Below are 20,785 nucleotides of genomic sequence, written 5' to 3' on the forward strand. Positions count from 1 at the left end.
TATATAGAATTGGTACATTTTTAAAATATTTCTTGCTCAGGTAGTTTGTTTCTAGTGCTTAGGTAGTTTGTTACCTGTGCAGAAGATATATACAGCCTACAGCCAGAAGACAGACAGACAACAGGGTTAAAAACAGAACTGGCAGTAAGGATATATGAGCGATGTTATGGTGAATAAGCACTCGAGCAAAGCTCACTTCTTGAGCATTCAGCTCAGTGTGTGTGTGTGTGTGTGTGTGTGTGTGTGTGTGTGTTTTGGCTTCTGAAGAATGTCTTGGGTGAGATCCATTTAGCCCAGTATCCTGTCTTCTGACAGTGGCCCGTGCCAGGTGCCCCAGAGGGAATGAACAGAACAGGTAATCATCAAGTGACCTATTCCCTGTCACTCATTCCCAGCTTCTGGCAAACAGAAGCTAGGGACACTATCCCTGCCCATCCTGGCTAATAGCCATTGATGGACCTATCCTCCATGAACCTATCTAGTTCTTTTTTGAACCCTGCTATAGACTTGGCCTTCACAACATCCTCTGGCAAGGTTCCAGACTGTCTGTTGTGTGAAGAAATACTTCCTTTTATTTGTTTTAAATCTGCTGCCTATTAATTTCATTTGGTGACCCCTAGTTCTTATGTTATGAGAAGTAGTAAGTAACACTTCCTTATTTACTTTATCTACACCAGTCATGATTTTATAGACCTCTATCATATCTCCTCTTAGCAGTCTCTTTTCCAAGCTGAAAAGTCCCAGTCTTATTAATCTCTCCTCATACGGAAGCCGTTCCATACCCCTAATAATTTTTGTTGCACTTTTCTGAACCTTTTCCAATTCCAATATATCTTTTTTGAGATGAGGCGACCACATCTGCACATGATATTCAAGATGTGGGTGTACCATGGATTTATATAGAGGCAACATGATATTTTCTGTCCTATTATCTATCCCTTTCTTAATTATTCCTAGCATTCTGTTTGCGTTTTTGACTCCCGCTGCACATTGAGTGGATGTTTTCAGAAAACTATCCACAATGACTCCAAGATCTTTCTTGAGTGGTAACAGCTAATTTAGACCCCATCATTTTATATGTACAGTTGGGATTATGTTTTCCAATGTGCATTACTTTGCATTTACCAACATTTAATTTCATCTGCCATTTTGTTGCCCAGTCACTCAGTTTTGAGAGATCCTTTTCTAGCTCTTTGCAGTCTGCCTGGGTCTTAACTATCTTTAGTAATTTTGTATCATCTGCAAATTTTGCCACCTCTAAGTTTACCCCTTTTTCCAGATCATTTATGAATATGTTGAACGGGACTGGTCCCAGAACAGACCCCTGAGGGACACCACTATTTACCTCTCTCCATTCTGAAAACTGACCATTTATACCTACCCTTTGTTTCCTATCCATGAGAGGACCTTCCCTCTTATCCTGTGGCAGCTTACTTTGCATAAGAGCCTTTGGTGAGGGACCTTGTCAAAGGCTTTCTGCAAATCTAAGTACACTAGTTTTATATGCTTTTTGACCCCCTAAAAGAATTCTAGTAGGTTGATGAGGCATGATTTCCCTTTAAAACCACTTTGACTCTTCCTCCACAAATTATGTTCATCTCTATGTCTGACAATATTGTTCTTTATTATAATTTCAACCAGTTTGCCCGGTACTGAAGTCAGGCTTACAGGCCTGTAATTGCCGGGATCACCTCTGGAGCCCTTTTTAAAAATTGGCATCACATTAGCTATCCTCCCATCATCTAGTACAGAAGCTGGTTTAAATGATAGGTTACAGACTATAGTTAGGATTCCCTCTGTGCAGGAAATGAGGAAGTCTGCCTTCTGGGGATGTCTTTGCAAACCCTGGCATAGGGAGTATATTGATGGTGGAAGAGGTGTGTTGGGGAGTAGGGCTACAATGCACAGTGCAGCAGAGATTCCAGGTAGCGCTGTGGACCATAGGCAGCTGGGGACTGGAAACTGTAATTTAGGCCAAGGGCCATGGAGTACCTCAGGATTGGGAAAATTAGTACAAAAGTGTCTTAATGCCCCATGTGCCCTGTTCCCCGTGGACTGTGAGTTTGGCGCTATGCTTCTAAGGGGTGCGGCTAGAATCTCACCCTTAAGGTGGAAATTTTTCAAAAGCACTTTACACAAGAGCCGAGTCAAGGGGACTTACGTTCACAAGTCACTTAGCTCTTTGGAAATTCCCCCCACGCCCTTTAGTTCAGACTGGGCATTCCCAGAGACCTAACACAAGCATGAATGTAGCTGCCCCAATACTCACGTTACATCAAGCTATTTGCATAGCCACCCGCATTCTACTACCACGATGCCTTTCCTGGCTCTGCTATAGGTTTCTTCTATCACCTTGTGAAAGTTGTTGAGCCTCTCAATGACCTAGTTTTCCCATGTCCTATTATGGGGATAAAATACCTACATCAAAGGGTCACTTATGGCATCCTCTTTTATTATTGGATGCTTAGATACCATAGTGACTGGTGCCTTGGCGGGGAAATATGGGAGTGAAGTAAAGTTTACAATAATTCATCAATGTTTGTAAAGCATCGAGAGATTGTTCAATAGAAGTGTAATGGTGTAAAACGTTAAAAGCAGCTTACACGGCTTTAAAACTTAATTACAGGTGTGTGCGTCTATTGTTACTCCAGTATTCTAGTCTGGTTTCCACATTACTTTGATGGTGAAATTAGTGACTGAAAATTAGACCGAGTTACTAGGACAGTAGAAAGGTTACAACTCCTATTTCTGGCCAAAGGTGGGCTTTTCAACGGCACTCAGTATTGTCTCAACTCTTTTCTCCCATTGAAATCAGGCCACCGACTGGTCGGTGGCCAGTACCAATGGTCCGGATTTCAGTGGTAGGACAATGCTAAACTCTTTTGAAAATCCTACTCTAGGTTGATCGTTTTACTTGTTCTGAACATGATCAAATTTCATCTGTACAATAGTGTGTTCCACTGAATACCAGGGCTGCCCCAAAACTTCATAAACTTTGAAAGATTAATGTAAGAAATCCTCCTCCTCCTCCTGCACATCCCGATTTATATCCTGTAGTTCTATGAATAGTCAACTGTATTTGATTTCTGGAAGCAATAAAAGCCTCTCTACATGTATCACAGGATATGGTAAGTTGCTTGAGCGGAAAATGTACAAAAATGAAGGGGTACTAGGGGTACTTCATTTTTTTCCTATAGTCTTCATGAATTACCAATTAGAGTGCAGCTATTTGTGTCATTTTAATTAAAGGCTTGTCAGCATTTCTAAAGCCCTCCCCTCCTCCCCTTTTGCAGGGATTTATAAGAGCCATAATTATGCAGTCCATAATGAAACTTAGCAAAAAACAGCATTAGGTTGGGAGCTACTTATTTTTATATTATATTGGTAGTGGCAGAGTGGTGAAATGGTTGGACTGTTCAAGTGAACAGAATCCATATATTGTAGTTGTGCATATGTGTGTTTTGGTTTTGTTTTTGTTTTGTTTTACCTGAAAGCTTACATTATTATTCCATGATGTGTACTGGTCTTTAGGAAACAACTGAGGAAATAATAAGGATTTCAAAGCACTTCACAAATGAAGCAAAGTGTAATTATTCCCATTATAGAGATGAGGAAATTGAGGCATGGAAAAGTAAAATATTTTGCCCAAGGTCACACAGTGAGTCTGTGGGAGAGCCAGATGTAGAAACTGGGTCTCTTGACTCCTAGTTGAGTGATCTATCTACTAGATCATGTTTCCTCCCAGGAAAGTGTAATCCCTATACATTTTTCATAGGGGTTTTTAGTGTCAGGCCACTACATCTACCCTCTAGACTTTAAGGAGTTGAAGTCTGTGTCAATAATCCACAATCTAAAGCTCCCTAAATTCTCATTAATGTGATGGACTGTAACAATTCAACAGAATGACTTGAAAAAGTCTCTAAAGGCATCTTTATAAAATTCACAATGACAGTTCATTTGAAACGGTGACAACTGATCTTGTTAATAACACACACTTTAGAAGCTCCTGAAAACCCATTCATGTTTACAAGATGAGACTTTTAGTTACTACATAAATGGTCATAACTTGTAAGGAAATATTACCACTGATGAGGTCAATAATATAGCTCTTAAATGTGCACTCTCAAGATACCCATGTACGCAAAGGGACCAAACGAAGCCCTGAACACCACTTACGCTCTCCATTAGCCCAGCACTTAGAAGGAGGAACATGGGCAGAGCAGCTCTACAGTGGTGTATATGCAGATTGGTTATTCTGCTAGCTCCAAGTTAGCTGGCAGAGTGAGCCATAGAGGTGGGCTAGGGATGATGTCGTTAGAACCATGTTTATGTCCATCCAGTGGTTGAAAACCTCCGCACATGGGGCTGGAATAGCAGCTGCAGTGGGTCTCCGCTGAAGCCTGCTAGCCTGTTGGAAGGTTAAACTGGTGATTTTCACTTACTGATTCTATCATGAAACCATTGTGTGTGGGGTTCCCTAAACAGTAGAAAAATGCTTACATTTAAGAAAAATGGTTACTATTTTAGAGTTAATTAAAAACTTCATATTGGATTGAAAAATCTTTATACAATCTGAAACCTTGGGCTTTGACTATTTGATAGTGTCTCCTTAACAAATCTAAGCATATATTTGCCTGATTTTCTCAGCTTGATGGGCACTCAAGTAGATTGTGGGTTTATTTTTAGATATATGCTGTTCTGTGACACCAATGATTCATGAACTCGGATGTTTCTCAGATGGCATTGATATGCAGTCATTAAATTATGATCTGTGATCATAATTAACCTATGTTAATACTAGGCTCAAGACATGGAGTGCCAATCTGAATCTAAAAACTTCCCTAAAGTTTGTGGTGACTTGTTTGGAACCATCTCTACATGTAAACCAAATTGATTGTGCTTCCAATCAATCTTTTGGTCCATTCATGTAGTCCTCACTCAAGGCAAAATTCCATCTGACTTCCTAGTTATAACTTTCTACATTTGACATGTCAATAGAGTTCTTACAATACATTTTTACATATTCTTTGCTTTAAACTATTACCCCAATCTTAATAACTTGTATTCTCTTAGGGGTAGAGATGGTTGAATACTGCAAAACTAGTTTTTGTGAACATTTCCATGATTTCCAAATCACTCAATTCCAAATCCATGCTTCTCATTATTCAGTATTCACACTTAGGGATTTCTGTTCACCCAAGTGTTTGGGGAATGCCTGTTCTAATTAATACTCATATTCTCAAAAGAACCAGCATACTCATATGAATACAAGAGAATTAATTGCTCCTTAGTTCATTTTTCCCTCTAGTTTTAAAGTGTTTTGTCTAATTGGAAGGCAGACACAAAACCATGTGAGTTAGGTAACTAATCACACCCCACCAAAACCCAATAGCAGAACTGGTTGAAATGTTCTGACTGAAAACAATTTTGATGAAATAGGATGTTTCATCAAGAAAAAATATAGGAAAATATTGATGTTTGACAAATTTCCAATTTTGGGGGAAAATTCAGGAAGAACTAGTCTAGTTTCAAATCAACATTTTGAAATTATTTCATTTTGAGTTACCATTTTGAAATAAACAGTTTAGTTTCAGTTGAAACAGTAGACTGTTTGTTTCGCCTTCTCGTTTCCAAATAAAAAATGTCCAGAACTTTTGTTTCAGGAAAATTTCTGCTCGTTTGACATTTTGTCCCATTTTGGACAAAAACAAATTTCTTTAAAAAAGTGAATAGTATAAGTCAAATGAATTGTTTGCAAATTATTCACCCAAAGTGGTGAGTACTTTGGAATAACTAATGAATACATATTCAGGAATCTGGCTTGTTTCACCAAAAGTGTGTGTGGGGGGAAATCAGATAATTTATATCCAAAGAATAATTCAAGATGTTCAAGCCAGGGCTTTTCTTTAACTGTAGTCTGTACGTCTGTTTTAGATGTTACATTGCTTCAGTCAAGAAATGACTTTTTTTCTTTTAACATGAGAAAAATTCAGCTCACCAGAACAGATTTCCTTCCAGATGATAATTTTGAATGTTTAGTTCAATGCAGTGGTTTTCATGCAGCTGCCACTGCTGTCTTGTTTCTACACTCCTGAGAAAAGAATGTAAGAGTAATTAAGTGTGAATGCTTCTGCATAGGCCTGTCTTTTATCCTAACAAGAGCTTTTGTTTGTTTAAATTTGGCAGCTTCTCTCTTCACTACAGTGTGACTTTTCAGGTCACAAATTCAACTATTATTCAATCCGTACACCTCTGAGTGTGGCAGAGAAGGGACGCTAATTGGATTTGCACTGGGGATGTACATTGGGAAGTCTTCAGTGTCATGTATCAGTGTCACATGGGTTCTTGTGAACCAGTTGACCAACTTTAATGCCCAGCAACCTGTCTATGTTGAGCAGTTTCTTTGCTGAGGATCTAACTCTACATCCTCGTTTGGTGTAAGGCAGCACAGTTTCAAAGAAATCAATGACTTACCACTTGGGTAGCATTAGTGATGTCAATGGAGCTGTGCTGATTGCACCGGCTAAGAATTTGGTCCTTAGACCCTCTGCAAGGCAAGTATAACCAGGTGAAGTACTGTACCATGTCTCATTATGGACCATTCCCGTGTAGGGTTTAGTTTGTCTTCAGCCATTGGTCATAGTAGTAGTAAGGCTAAAGAAAAGAGATGCCATTGACTTATTCAGTGCCAAGAAAATTGAGAGAGAAGATTGATGCAAAATATGAATATAACATTGTAGGCTGAAGAGAAGATATTTTTCAGCTATCTCGGGGCCCTTTTATTCACACTCATTCTCAGTCATGGTAATCTGCTGCTGCTAGATTTTTCTGCATTTTCTATATCTCTGAGGCACTTGGGTTGAGCTAGGTGATATATGTGGGCCAACACTTTTTTTTCCCCATCAAAATGCACATTTGGGTCAACCAAAACAGTTTTCAAATTTGTCAGATTGTTTTGCGGCCCCCTCAAAAAAAAAATACAAACCCAATAATTCTGAACAAGTTGAAACATTTCATTTTGATGTTTTCAAAACACAAAGTTTTGATTTTTCAATTTGGCATAGTCATGTTGAATTTTATGGTTGAAGAGGTTTTAAAACCCCCCTCAAATGAAACTAAATGTTTTGGATCAAAAGAAAGATTTTGTTCTGACAGAAACCAGTTTTAATCAACTTTTCATTTTGCTGAAAATTTTGCAGTATCCAGGGGCGGCTCTAGGTATTTTGCCGCCCCAAGCACGGCAGGCAGGCTGCCTTCGGCGGCTTGCCTGCGGGAGGTCCCCGGTCCCGCGGATTCGGCGGCCTGCCTGCAGGAGGGCCGCCGAAGCTGCAGGACCAGAGGACCCTTCGCAGGCAAGCCACCGAAGGCAACCTGCCTACCTCCCTTGCGGCGACCAGCAGAGCGCCCTCCGTGGCTTGCCGCCCCAGGCACGCGCTTGGCGTGCTGGTGCCTGGAGCCGCCCCTGGCAGTATCTTTGTTTTGGGTCAACATGATTTTTTGTTTGTTTGAGCACTTGTACAACTCTAGTTAAGAGTTGTCTGACTGTCAGCACCCTGTAGAACAGAGTTGGTGAATTGCACTAATGATGCTTCCTAAGTTTTCTGTCTCCATGCTCAGAGAGACAGATTTCCTCAGCAATTCTTGCTGAGGACTCTCTTTTTTTTTTCCCCTCAGGAATTTTTCCTTCTCCCTCCAGCTTGGTGTCTGCCTGGCAAGAAGAGCTCTGTAAAGCTCTGTATGGAAAGATGAAGACATCTAACAGCAGTGCAATGCTAGTTGGAATTGCTATAATAATTGTGGAATGTGCAGCTTTGTACTCATAGAAAAAAAGAGCAATGCTTTTTTTTTCTTCCCCTCTTCAACATTTTAAGAATATTTTCCCACTGATGCTTTCAGCACTATTCTAACTTGGTATTTGCAAGTCAATGGCAAAAAGTGCAGAGTGCTCTGGGAATTACATAGTCACAGACAATTAGTCTTTTAAAAGGTTTGCTGCTTGGAAATTTGCCAGTAAACTCAACATAGCCCCAGTACATAATATACATTTTTAACGATTATGGCTTTGCTAAATTCAGCCTTGAACAATTTTTGGAGTGGGGTTTTCAAACTTTTAAATCAAACATAACCCAATTAGTTTAGTATTGGATTAAACTGAACTGCCATGTTAGAAAAGTATTGAAATCAATCAGGATTAATATACTTTTCTACAATAAATAAAGTTATGTCTATATAGTTCAAATGTCACATGGCGCTTGTGGAAATTGAGTACTTACAGCACTCCATGGGTTTAATGCTGTGTTAACTTCAGGAAATAGACACTTTGTTAATCTTTTTAAAGGTTCAGATGTTGGCTTTTGTAATAATTCCAGCCAATATTTGTTCAAAGGCAAAAGAGCAGGTTGTCTGCTCCTGAGGGAAAGTCAGGAGCCACTCAGAGATGAGGGCAAACCCTGGGAAGGGGAAGAACGATGCCAGCCCTAGACTGCGGGATGCAGTGGGGCACAGGAGCCTGAGGACAAATGTGGAAATGTTGCATTTATAGCTGAGGATCACCTGAGAGGGAGAGCGGCAGCCAGCGGAGCTCAGTGAGGCTGAAGATTTAGTTGTCTTTATATGTTTGTTGGACGTATTAAAGAACTCTGTGGCCCTGGAAAAGGTCAGACTCCTGGGTGTGTGCTGGCGAGAAGTGGCTGGACTTGTCTGTAGAGGGAAACTGAGGCACAGCTGCAGCAATGCCACATACAACCATCGGGGGGGGGGTGTTGGGGCTTCAACTTTACAGGATGAATAGAATGCTTAATAGAGGACAATCTTAAAGCACTAGCTGCACAGGTCTCACTGCCAGTGATGGGAGGCATATGACGTTCAAAGGGGTATTGCTTTGAAAATAGCCCCCTTTCTGTCTTTGTGCTCATTTTCCTTCTCACCTATGAATACTTGGATAAAACACACAGCTCAGATTATGCATTAATCTCCACTTCGGTCATTTCTGCTCACAGGGGCAATTCAATTCAATTCCAACACCTTTTGGGATAGAATGATGATCTATAGGCAGCAGGAAGTTCAGCTGGGATGTGTCTGGTTTCCTGATCGCTCTGCTTGTCTGCAGATGGTGGGTTGTGATTGGAGCACCTATCACTAAACACGACAGTGGCTCTTGCATTTCCCAGGTTTGCAATACTAAGTGCAGAGTCCCTCTCCCCATCTCCATTCCCCCCTTCCCCAAATAATGTTATTTGTCACTCACTTTCTGCCATGTCTATATGTTGTTGGTTTGTGTTGTGCAGCCAGGGGTGAAAGCATCTCAAAGGGCTTAGTGGTACACCGGACTCCTGAGCAGGGGGCAGGGCTTCAACTGGAAGAGGCAGGCCCTTTAAATCCCTGGGCCCTTTAAATCAAGATTTAAAGATTTAAATCAAGATTTAAAGGGCCCAGGGCTCCCGCTGCAGTAGTGGTGGCAGGGAGCCCCAGGCCCTATAAATCACTGCCAGAGCTACCAGCTGCAGAGGAAGCTGGGAGCCCCAGGGCTCAGGGATGATTTAAAGGGCCTTGGGCTTCAGCCGCCACTACTGCAGTGGAGCTCCCGGCCTGACGGAGCCCCGGGGGCTCCCAGCTGCTGCCGCAACCCCAGGGCTCAGAGATTTAAAGGGCTCCTGGAGCCCCTGGCCCTTTATATCACTGCTGGAGCCCCGCTGCAGCTACCCCAGGGCTCCAGCAGCAGGGCTTGGGTGGTGATTTAAAGGGCCTGGGGCTCTGGCCACTGCTACCACCCCAGCCCCTTTAAATTGTTGCCCGAGCCCGGATGCCGGAGCCCCCCGAGTAGCAGTGGCAGCTGGGGGCTCCAGCAGTGATTTAAAGGGCCCAGGGCTCCCGGCCGCCACTACCCTTTAAATCGCTGGCCTGGGGAAGCCGGTCCAGTCCGGCGTATCATACCGTAGCAGCTTACTTTCACCTCTGTGTGCAGCTTTGGAATAGACACTTTCCCAAGAAGCCCTCTGAGGTCAGTGCATCCTGGATTTTCTCCTCTAGTCTGGCTCTTTTTGTACAACCGCCTTTATCCAAAGTCCACTGAAATCAATTGGGGTCTTTTCATTGACTGGGCTGGGCTTTGGATCAGGCCCTGGATAAATGCTTGGTCCCTTGGGGCAGCCGAACATGCTCTTTCCCAGAAGCAGCTTTAGAGGGGTTAGAATTAGGTGTAACTAGCCCCTGTCAGCACTCTTTGGAGTAGTTTCTTTGAAACTTATTTTGCCAGTGGCCATTGCCATTGAGAAAAGACTTGAGGCTTCATTTGATTTTTTCAGCCCATAGACTTCACAGTGGTAAAACCTGGTGAACTCTGTACAAAGATTTCCATACTGTCAGTAATTCATAGGAGGAATTTAATAGCTGAAATGTCCTTCCCTACTTGTTTCAATTATGTTTATTAAGGAGAACATTTTGTCAAGCAAACTAAAGACTTTATAGAAACCAGGCTGAATCTCTAACTCACCCATTCTTTGGGATTGTAGAAAATGTACAGTTGCAGAAACCATTGAAAGGCTCATGGAATTATGGGAAATTAAACTTGATCTATCTTTCAAGATAGAAAATGTATTCCAGATCATGGTTCTTTACGCCCTCACACCTACCAAGATGGAGGAAGGAGTCTAATTAATACCAGCTTATATATTACCTTTTAACTTGGCCCTAAGAATCTTTTAAAAAAGCAATTTAATAAGTTTAACCAGGTCATTCAACATCCAGACAAAACTAAAAGGTGAAAACTTAATGGCCATTATTTCATTATTTTCCAGCACCTAGCTGCTTGGCGTGCTTTCACGTCTCCTGCTTATTGTCTTGGATCTGTGTAGTGCTCAGCTTCTTTATGTATGTACCCTCTTCCAAGCAACAACCGCCTACCATCTGAAAATGTGTGCTCCAAACCTATATCCTGGGCCTTTCCAGTTTTCATCCTGGGACAGTTTCAAGTTGCTTAATCCACTGAGATGTTCTTCCAACCTGATATGGCACCCCCACCCCTACACTAAAGAGTTCTGTAACTGAACTTCTCTTTATACCATAGATTCAGAGAATTTAGCCTCTCTGAGGCATGGGATCTGAACCCAGGACCTCTGGCATGGTAGGTGAGGACCATACCCATAGATTATCCAGTCCCTGGAAAGATCAGCCTCATTCCCACTATCAGCTTTCCTTAGCCTTAATCTAGCAACAGCATTATTGTCCCACTCTGCAACAGCCCTGGGGAGAATTTCATCAGCTATTCTCTTTGCATATGTGTGCTCCTCTGTGCTGCTTTGTAATTGTTTTGTGAGGTAAGGAGTTATCCTGAGGTTCATCATTTTTCTCATATTTCTTTATGTGAAGGAAAATCAAGGCCCAGTCAGAATTCAGCTGCCCAAATAATTCCGACATACCAATTAAAATTAAATGAGCACTGTTCAGCCCTCTTTATTTTCACTAGCTATGCTCCTGCCTGATTCTAGTAGTAGGCAAAGCCTTAACATTAAAGTAGAACAGAGGTTTTCTCCTTAGTTCTCCTCAGGTATTATGGTATCCCTTAATGAATCAATGAAACCTATTTTTTCCACTGAAATTAATGAGATGTGCAATAAATATTCTTAGACCAATAAATGGAAACAGCAAGGGAATGCAATCATAAATACCGTCTGATAGTTATTAAACAATTTTATTGTAGAATTACTGTCCCAATATCCGCAGTTACCTGGTAGTCTAGGCTAGATATACAGTAAACATTTGGAAGAGTGACCAAAGTATGAAATACTGATAGTCAAAATAACTGCACTATTTAGAATTGCCGGAAACCGAATACATTAAATAACTAATAATTAAACATGGGCACAATGAGCTTCTCTTTCCCTAGTTGCTTTTTTTAGCAGGTTATTAGTGGAAACTATAAACTTGGCTATATTGTGAGAGCTTTGATTTATTATTCAGTAAATTGCCTTGCATTTGTGGGAGTAGGAGCTAACATGACTAATGTGGTGTTGCATTCAGTTAAATCAGCTTGTAAGTGAAGAGTGAACACTTGTTGCTTGTCAGCATGTTCCATATTTTCTTACATTCATTTATGACGAAAAGCACATGTGCAGTGTCACTTTGCCCAGAGAGTCTTAGTTCTTTCCTTGACGTGGCCCTTTTGCCAATTGCCTGGTTTTAAATAAAATTTCTCTTACTAATTTACTCTCTCCATTATCTCCTGCGCTTATCTTGCTTGGTCTAGCTGGCTGTTTTTTCCCTACCTTGTCTCTTCTCTGTCTTGCTGTCCATGGAAGTCTGAGGCCTGGTCTACACTGTGTGGGGGCAGAGGGGGAGATCGATCTACGTTATGCAACTTCAGCTACGTGAATAACGTAGCTGAAGTCGACGTATTTAGATCTACTCACCGCGGTGTCTTCACTGGGGTGAGTCGACTGCTGATGCTCCCCCGTCGACTCCACCTGCGCCTCTCGTGTCGGTGGAGTACAGGAGTCGACAGGAGAGTGCTCGGGGGTCGATTTATCGCATCTAGACTAGACATGATAAATCAACCCCCGCTGGATCGATGCTGCCTGCCGATCTGGCGGGTAGTATAGACGTGCCCCAAATGTTTAGGCCTTCCTGTACTCTTAACATCTAGTCATGCGGAAGAAAGAACAATCCTCTTCCTAGCCTTTGTCCCCAAAAACTACTTGTGCCTGTTGCTACTCTGCAGTGGGGAGAGAATGTAGAAAACCCTTGAGTCATGATGTGTTTGATTCTCAGGCAATTAAATGAAGGGTTTCCTTCCCAATTAGGTATGCAAATTGGCTTCTCATGGTTGACAAAAGGAAAACTCAGGCAGATGCACCTAGATTTCATGTACTGTAAAACCTTTTTTTCCAACAAAAATTTCTGAGAGAGGCACTTTTGTCTAGTAAACAGAAGGGTAGTCAGAAGATGCTGGTTCTATGCCCAGCTCAGCCATTGACCTGCCATGTGACCTGGGGCAAGTCACATCATCACTAAGGCTACATTTTAGTCTCGGGTACTTTTAGTAAAAGTCATGGACAGGTCACAGGTGGTAAACAAATTCACAGTCAATGACCTGTCCATGATTTGTACTATATACCCCTAAATCCTGGGTGCTCGGGGAGCTGGCAGGCTGCCTATCCAGCTCTGCGTGGCTCCCCAGAAGTGGCAACATGTCCCACCCTCGGCTCCTAAATGCAGGCATGGCCACGGGGCTCTGCGTGCTGCCTCCACCCTGAATGCTGGCTCCGTAGCTCCCATTGGCTGGGAACTGTTGCCAATGGGAGTTGAGGGGGTGGCGCCCATGGGCAGAGGCAGCGTGCAGAGCCACCTGGCTGCACCTCTACCTAGGAGCTGAGGGAGGGACATGTCGCTGCTTCTGGGGAGCCCCCCTCCCCAGGTAAATGCTGCCTGGAGCCCTCACTCCTTCCTGTGACCCAAACCCCAGCCCTAAGCCCCCTCCCACACCCAAACTCCTGCTGGTGCTGTGGAGGGAGGGACAACGCAATGGCCCAAGACCCCCAGCACTGACCACTGCAGAAGTCCTGGAGGTCCCTGAAAGTCACAGAATCCGTGACCTCCGTGACAAACTTGCAGCCTTAATCATCACTCTCCACTTCTGTTTCCCTTCCACTCCCCCACAATCTTGCCTATTTAGATAGCAAGGTTTTTCAAGTAGAGGCTGTGTCTTACTATGTATTTGTTCAGCATCTAGCACACTGGGGCTCTGATCTTTGTTGGGACCTTTAGGTGCTACCATATAACTAATAATTTAAGATGTCTCTATTTCTTGCTGTCATTCCTTACTTGACCAGGCTCCAATGCAGAGTTTTAGCTCACGTTTGTTCTCTGCTCCGACTTGCAATGAACAAAAGTTTAATCACGCAAGGACTTTATAAGGCACAGGAGACCTTACAAGGCCACAGTTATAGAGAAATATTTCAAGTCTCTGCCCACCAAAAAAAAATGTGCAAAATAGAACTAAGTCAATTTAGATGATGACGCTGATGAGATGGAAGTGTGGAAACACACTACATAAGTTATAAAATAGCACCATAGTAAGTAAGGGAGTTGGTGTGTCAGGTTTCAGAAGGGAAGTCAAATACCTAAATGAGGGCAACCACATAGGTGGTTTGCTGGCTAATTACTTCAAAGTAAAACGCAGAATACAATCATGGACGCAGTATCTGCAAGCAGGATTTGTTCACCAAGAGAGAATAGTTTTCTCCATTGTTGGACCATTATATGTTTTGGAGGTAAATATAAATACATTTATGGCTGGACTCTCTGGGGAGAAATGCAAATGTGTCTGTCTAACGCGTTTCTTAATAAATATATTATCCATCAATCTTCCAAAAAAAATGTCAGTTAGCCAGTCACAATTGAGATTAATAGCTCCCACTAATAATGGGCTTGGTCTTGCCAGCACGTACTCCTGGGTGTAGGCTTACTTCTTTTCATAGCCTCAATGAAGTCAATAGAGCTACACAAGATTGTTTGCAGGATTGGGCCATGCAGATAAAGCCTGAGGCTTTGGATCGAAGTTTTATAGCCCAATAAACGGTACAATAACTCTTTATCTTCCTAAACTTGATTGTGGGTTAAACCAGAAGAATGGTTTAAGAACCTTAAACATAAGAATGGCCCTACTGGGGTCCATCTAGCCCAGTATCCTGTCTTCCGACAGTGGCCAGTGCCAGGTGCCTGAGAGGGAATGAACAGAACAGGTAACCATCAAGTGATCCATCCCCTGTCACTCATTCCCAGCTTCTGGCAAACAGAGGCTAGGAACACCATTCCTGCCATTCCCTGCTAATAGCCATTGATGGACCTATCCTCCAGGAATGTATCTAGTTCCTTTTTTAACCCTGTTTATGGTCTTGGCCTTCACAACATCCTCTGGCAAGGAGTTCCACAGGTTGACTGTGCATTGTGTGAAGAAATATTTCTTATGTTTGTTTTAAACCTGCTGCCTATTAATTTCATTGTTTTTTTTTCCACACCAGTCAGGCTTTTATAACCCTCTATCATATTTCCCCTTACTTGTCTCTTTTCCAAGCTGAACAATCCCAGTTTTAAAAATCTCTCCTCTTATGGAAGCTGTTCTATATCCTCCTCATTTTTGTTGCCCTTCTCTTTTTCCAGTTCTAATAGATCTTTTTGGAGATAGGACAACCAAAACTGCACACAGTATTCAAGGTGGATTTATATAGTGGCATTATATTTTCTATCTTATTATCTATCCCTTTCCTAATGGTTCTTAACATTCTGTTAGCTCTCTGGTCGAGGTATATGGTGCTTGAAGGATTCTATGCCATTGTTAATTTCCAAATATCATATTTAAAGCCCTTTTCAACTTATCTTTTAGATTTATCAGCTGTGGAAGTGCATATTTCTAATCAGGTACTGTACCATGTGATTTAGAGAGGAGATGTGTGGTAATATTTTGCTTTAATCAAAATGCATCGAAAGAGGTGGTGATTTTGGAGATGTCATAGCTGAGTTTTATACTGCAAGCCAATTGCAAACATTTCCACTCTTTTATCTCTAGGTCTAGTATATTTATCTTGAATTTCTATAAGAGCATAATAACCAGATGCCTAAGTTCTCCTATTACTTCATGAATACGCCTACCTCTTGCTAGAGAAGCCAGTTAGTGAGTTTGCTTCATATTTTTAGATATAAATTATTCAAAAATGAAGAATGCATTGATTTGTTTTCCTTGGATCATCTTTGATGATTTAAATAGTCCAAATAGCTTTGGTAGAAGTTGGTTGCTATCTGGGTGCAGTGATCTAGCCACTAGTGCATTAACTCTTTCATGTAACTAATGTGACACATTTTAATGAACTAAGGATGACAAATAGCCTGAATATGTGCGGTGTAGCCCGTTCAGTATTTTGCATTTCCCCATCTAGTGGCAGATCAGAAGAGGATTATCGGTTTGCTGTAGGATTCAGTTAGAGGACTTAGTCCTTTTAGCTGAAGCAGTAAAGGCTCACGCTTTTATTGCGGAACGTTCCAAGTCTGAACCCTGTGTTGGCCCAACGAGGGTCAGCTACAGTAGGAAAATGACTAAAGTTTTAATTGCGCCACTTAGGTCTGACTCAAGAGTTGAGGGAGGTGCGGAGTTCTGTTCCCTCCGGGAGAACTCCATCATGCAGAGAGAGCGCCACTGTGTATACTGCTACAGCTGTCTCCTGCTGAGTGCTGCTCCTGCTCTTCAGACTGATGCAGAAGTGGTGTGGGAGAGCATGGCCTTCTCTCTGCTTTCTCTGGTGCCATTTAGGGCATCAGGCACCCCTGGCAGAACTGGGAGGGGCAGTCCTGTCAAATACACAAAGTAAACCCAGGTGAGGTTGTGGGGGGCGGAAAGATTTGGGATCTAGTCTCCTAAAGTTATCCTAACCTTGGGAATGAGCTATAAATGCTGCAGGTAAAACACCTTCAGAGAGATGTGGGGTGTGTGTGTTTGTTTTAAAGATGACAGTGCCGCCTTAATTCCCAGGCCAGATCTGGTGTTGCGTTCAAAGTCGTTTTGCTACATTCTCCTCTTTATATGAGACTATTAATTTTTCCAACTCTTTTATCTTAAAACTCCCCTTTGATTGTGGGAGTAATGCTGCCCTGAGGCAAAGTCTGCCAGGAGAAGCAGCTGCAATAAACAAGTATCTTGTGAGCTCCCGCTCCTCTCGGAGCTTAAGACGAGGAGGCCAGAGAAACGGCGCAGGGTGGCATGAAATGCCCTGAGTGTTTTGTCAGTTATGGAAATGAGTTAGAAGCAAACGTAGGTGGTTGCAGAAACATTCTAATTTGGTGGGACTGCTCTTCCCTAATCATTTTAAATGGACGATTTAGAGTGGATTTTGCAGTGAGATTCAGAGAGGCAGGTATGGCTTTAAAGTAGCCCAGTGGTAGTGAATGAGGAGCCCAAAGTAAGTACAAACCTACATCCCAAACCGGAAAAAACCTGGGGGAGTGTAACGCTTTTCTTCCAGACAATTCCCAGAACTTTATTCTCAGTGGTTGTACCCAGAAAGGATGGTCCAGTGTCTAGGGTGCTAACCTGGGACGTGGGAGCGGTAGATTCAGTTCATTGCTCCACCACAGACTTCCTGTGTAACCTTGGGCAAATGAGGGGTTTTCTCTGTTCCTCATCTGTAAAATGGGAATGGCAGCACTTCCCCAGCTCCCAGGGATGTTGCAAGGACAAATACATTCAAGTGTGGAAGGCTCTCAGATGCTACAGTAATTTTGAAGGGAAGTGGGGAGAGGACAGAAGAGGTGACTCCGAACGATGAAGTGTAGCATTCTTTCATCTCATTTAGTTGGTGGGGGGCGGGGGAAGATGTACTTGGAAGAGGAGAGGGTACAAAGATCCCTGTTCTTTATCCCATTCCATCCCTTATGCACGGGGGAAGTTTCCTGAAAACGTCTGAAAAGCCACCACATTGTACTTAAAACTCCTCTCTGTCTACCCAGCTGGTGTATTGTGGCCACTGCTTATTGTAATTGTTGCATTGTTACCTGGTGCTCCCATTGATTTGCTGTATCCGCCTCTTGTTTGTTGTCTGATACTCAATTTGTAGGGGGAAGGACCATCTATTTTGTGCTTGTCCAGTGCTTAACACAATTGGGCAGGGGTCACTAGCTACCACAATACAAATAAATAATATGCCGGCAGAGCATTTGATTGAACTTTGAAAATTACCATACACTTTCAGTTCAAGCATTCATGCCTAAGAAATGGCCTATTTTTTAAAAATCCTTTTTTAGCAAGAGATTCTGTAACTATGAAGCAGTCAATTTTGTTGTGAACCCTTCTTGTGGAAGGTCTCTATTTAGTGAGAGGGAAAGATTGACAACTTTAAAAAAGCCAAGCATGTATCATTCTTTGGCTTGGAATAGAAGTCACAATTTTGTTTAATTATTTCATATACATAGCCTTAATAACCCTTTGGTACAATGCCCCAGTAAAAAACTTCAAGGATCAGTTTCTAGCAAATTTGTATTGCTTATATTTTGTGTGAAACATCTGCATTCTGGTTTATCAAGGAACCTCTTTTTGACTGAATAAATTTACAGTGAATGTAAAGTACACCAGCCACTGTTAAAAGTCAATGTGTAACAAAAAAGACCAGATTTTCTTCCTATACTTATGAATGGTGAAATGTCTCAGGCTGTTGATCAATGATTTTTTTTAAATAGAAACCACTATAAAATTGTGCCATGTATTAAAGACACAACACTATAAAAGATCATTAATACTAAAAGACACTGAAATACACAGTACAGCTTTTGGCCCCTTCAGGAATAAAAAGTTCCTGGTGTCATAATAAATGCCAGTCAACATGGTTTTGTGGAAGATATATCTTGTCAAACAAATCTGATAGCACTTTATGGTGAGATTATAAATTTGGTTGATAAAGATAACTGTGTTGACATAATATACTTAGATTTCTGTGGGCAGTTTGACTTGATATTTTAACCAGAATGTGGTGTCCTACTATTGCTACACAAAATAGATATGCACAACATAAATACACTAAAAAGTAAAGGGGAATAGCCCTCCATTGTCTTAAAAGTGAAGCACATGTTTCAGTGCAGTCTTGAAAAGGGATGTTTTCATCAATCAGGGCCTTAATGCATGAAGTAGGACATATTCCAGTTCAATGAATAAGAAACCTTTCCTAACCATTTCTATATGATCTGCAGTAGGATATATTAGACTGCTTACAGGAATGGGATCCAGGATCTTGATATTTGTTTATTTTTTAGGTTTGGCTCCGCTACTGACTCTGTAGCCTTGTGTGTGTCACTTAACTTCTGTTTCCTCATCTGTAATAAAAGGATAATACTAACATACCAACCTTTCTCCGATGTTAGGGGGCTTAATTAGATCATGTCTCTGCCTTGCTTTGAACTGAGCAGTGGAAAACTTTCCTTTAATAATTGTTGCACACAGAAGAAATAATACCAGTTACCAAAAATAGGTGTGTGTTGATCATAACTGCTCAAAATAGAGATTTCTCCAAAAGGTAAATAGGGGTAATAGCAGGTAGGAACCTAGCTCCCATTGGGATTTTTCTGTTTTTCTTTTAAGCAGAGCTGAATCTGGTATTTGAAAAGTGCATGGAAAGATACTCAAATTTTCTGTTTTAGCATATCTACAACTTTGTTCATCCCATCCTATTGAATTAGAATCGTATTGAATTAGTGTTAACTTCATTAGGGTATGAAAGACCAATCATATTAGAAACTGTCACATCATATTAGGCAAAATAAATACTAAAACAATAAGATCAAAAATGTACCACTGGTTGAAATGTATCTTCTTAGTTCACAAAGCCTGCTCTTGCCAAAGCCAGCTATTTTATCTTCACGCTGCTTGTACACATAATGTGAAATTCCATGTTCCATTTGCACATGATGCTATTCTTATGGTAACAAAATGGATGCTTTCTTTAAGGTAGCTCCTGTGATAATGTGGTGCCCACTCGTCTTTCAGATTGAGATTCATGATTATAAACTAAGACACAAAACAAGGCAATGTTGTCTCAGAATACAAAAGATTGGGAGAAATCCTGATCCCATTGAAATCATTGGCAAAATTCCCATTGAAATTGTATCTGTTTCCTAGGCTTAAAAATCCAGAATACCAGAGGCTTTAGATCAAATACTGGATGAAGATGTGTGACAATAAAAGTTTTAAACACCAAGGCTCTTTCCAAGTTACAGGAGCACACAGGGAAACGTCTGCTGTTAAATAATTTATCTTGCCTTTCCACTCCTACCTTTCAAAAATAACCAGCATGATCTGTAAAATTGGTAAAACATTTTTTGATTCTTGTTTTTAACTTTGATTGCCAAGTGTCAGCTAGGGTAGAATTTTTAATTGTTAGACGATAACCCTAAAAACAAGACTGCACTGGAAAACCCTGACTCCTAACTGCATAGGTGAGTTCTACATTTGTGAGACAACATTGCTTTATTCATGCATCTTAAGGTGCTTGCCCTTCTGGATAAAGTTAAATTGAATTTCACTGTCCACTTGGCCTAAGATCTCGTGTGTGTGATATTGTGTGTTGCATTAGGTAAGTTCTTCATCCCTTATGTGTTACATACAATTGACATTTTAACACAAGTAATGTCAGTGCCAAGTTATCTGCAAGTCCCACTATTGTATCTAGGCCTTAATTCTCTCATATCTGTTGTACCATTAAAGGAGGACAGTGTGTGAAAGGGAGTATGGCAAAAGGCAGGCGGTGTGTGATCAACTATTGTGCCTCATTTAGTCTTTAAATGTCATCAAATACAGTTTGCATAATCTGTATAAATCATAAACGTAAACCTTGTTTTGGTTCCTTTTGGGGTGAGGCTGCATTGTAGAAACCTGGATGCTTTCTGGCATGCTGCACAATACAGAGCTTACAAGTCTCTTACCTCTACTTTTTCAAAACGGTGCATGGAGAATTAGATGTGCGGCTGACGTTGCTGTTAATGGGAGCTGGGTAACCAAGCACCCTCCCAGCAGTTGGGAGTGAGGGGGTCGGTTCTGAAAAGGAGTAACTGGAAAAAAAAATGGGTACATTGTTTCATGCTGTAAGGGCAGGACAACTTTCTATACAAATGGATGATTCCTATGGATATAAAGTCAATCCAGAAGTATGTTTCATGCAAACAGTGATAAGGATTCTATTTCCTTGTATTACTTCTAATTAGAACGGGGACTATTGTAGAGGGCTGATTATGCTTCAGTGTCAACACCTAATTA

General features: G+C 41.5%; 1 protein-coding gene and 1 long non-coding RNA gene across 6 annotated transcripts in view; one reads left to right on the forward strand and one right to left on the reverse strand.

The window, feature by feature from the left end:
• IL1RAPL2 (interleukin 1 receptor accessory protein like 2) overlaps positions 1-20,785 on the forward strand; it is a 548,503-nt gene that overhangs the window by 216,294 nt on the left and 311,424 nt on the right. The window lies entirely within an intron of this gene.
• The window catches only part of LOC120372558, a 50,474-nt gene continuing 45,828 nt past the window's right edge, over positions 16,140-20,785 (reverse strand). Inside the window, exons 4-5 of the long non-coding RNA XR_005585043.1 lie at positions 20,455-20,580; positions 16,140-16,338 (exon numbers count right to left, since the gene is read on the reverse strand). This is a non-coding gene — a long non-coding RNA (uncharacterized LOC120372558). The remainder of the gene's footprint in view (positions 16,339-20,454; positions 20,581-20,785) is intronic.

The sequence above is a fragment of the Mauremys reevesii genome, linkage group 9, assembly GCF_016161935.1.
Source record: "Mauremys reevesii isolate NIE-2019 linkage group 9, ASM1616193v1, whole genome shotgun sequence".
NCBI classification, from domain to species: domain Eukaryota; kingdom Metazoa; phylum Chordata; order Testudines; family Geoemydidae; genus Mauremys; species Mauremys reevesii.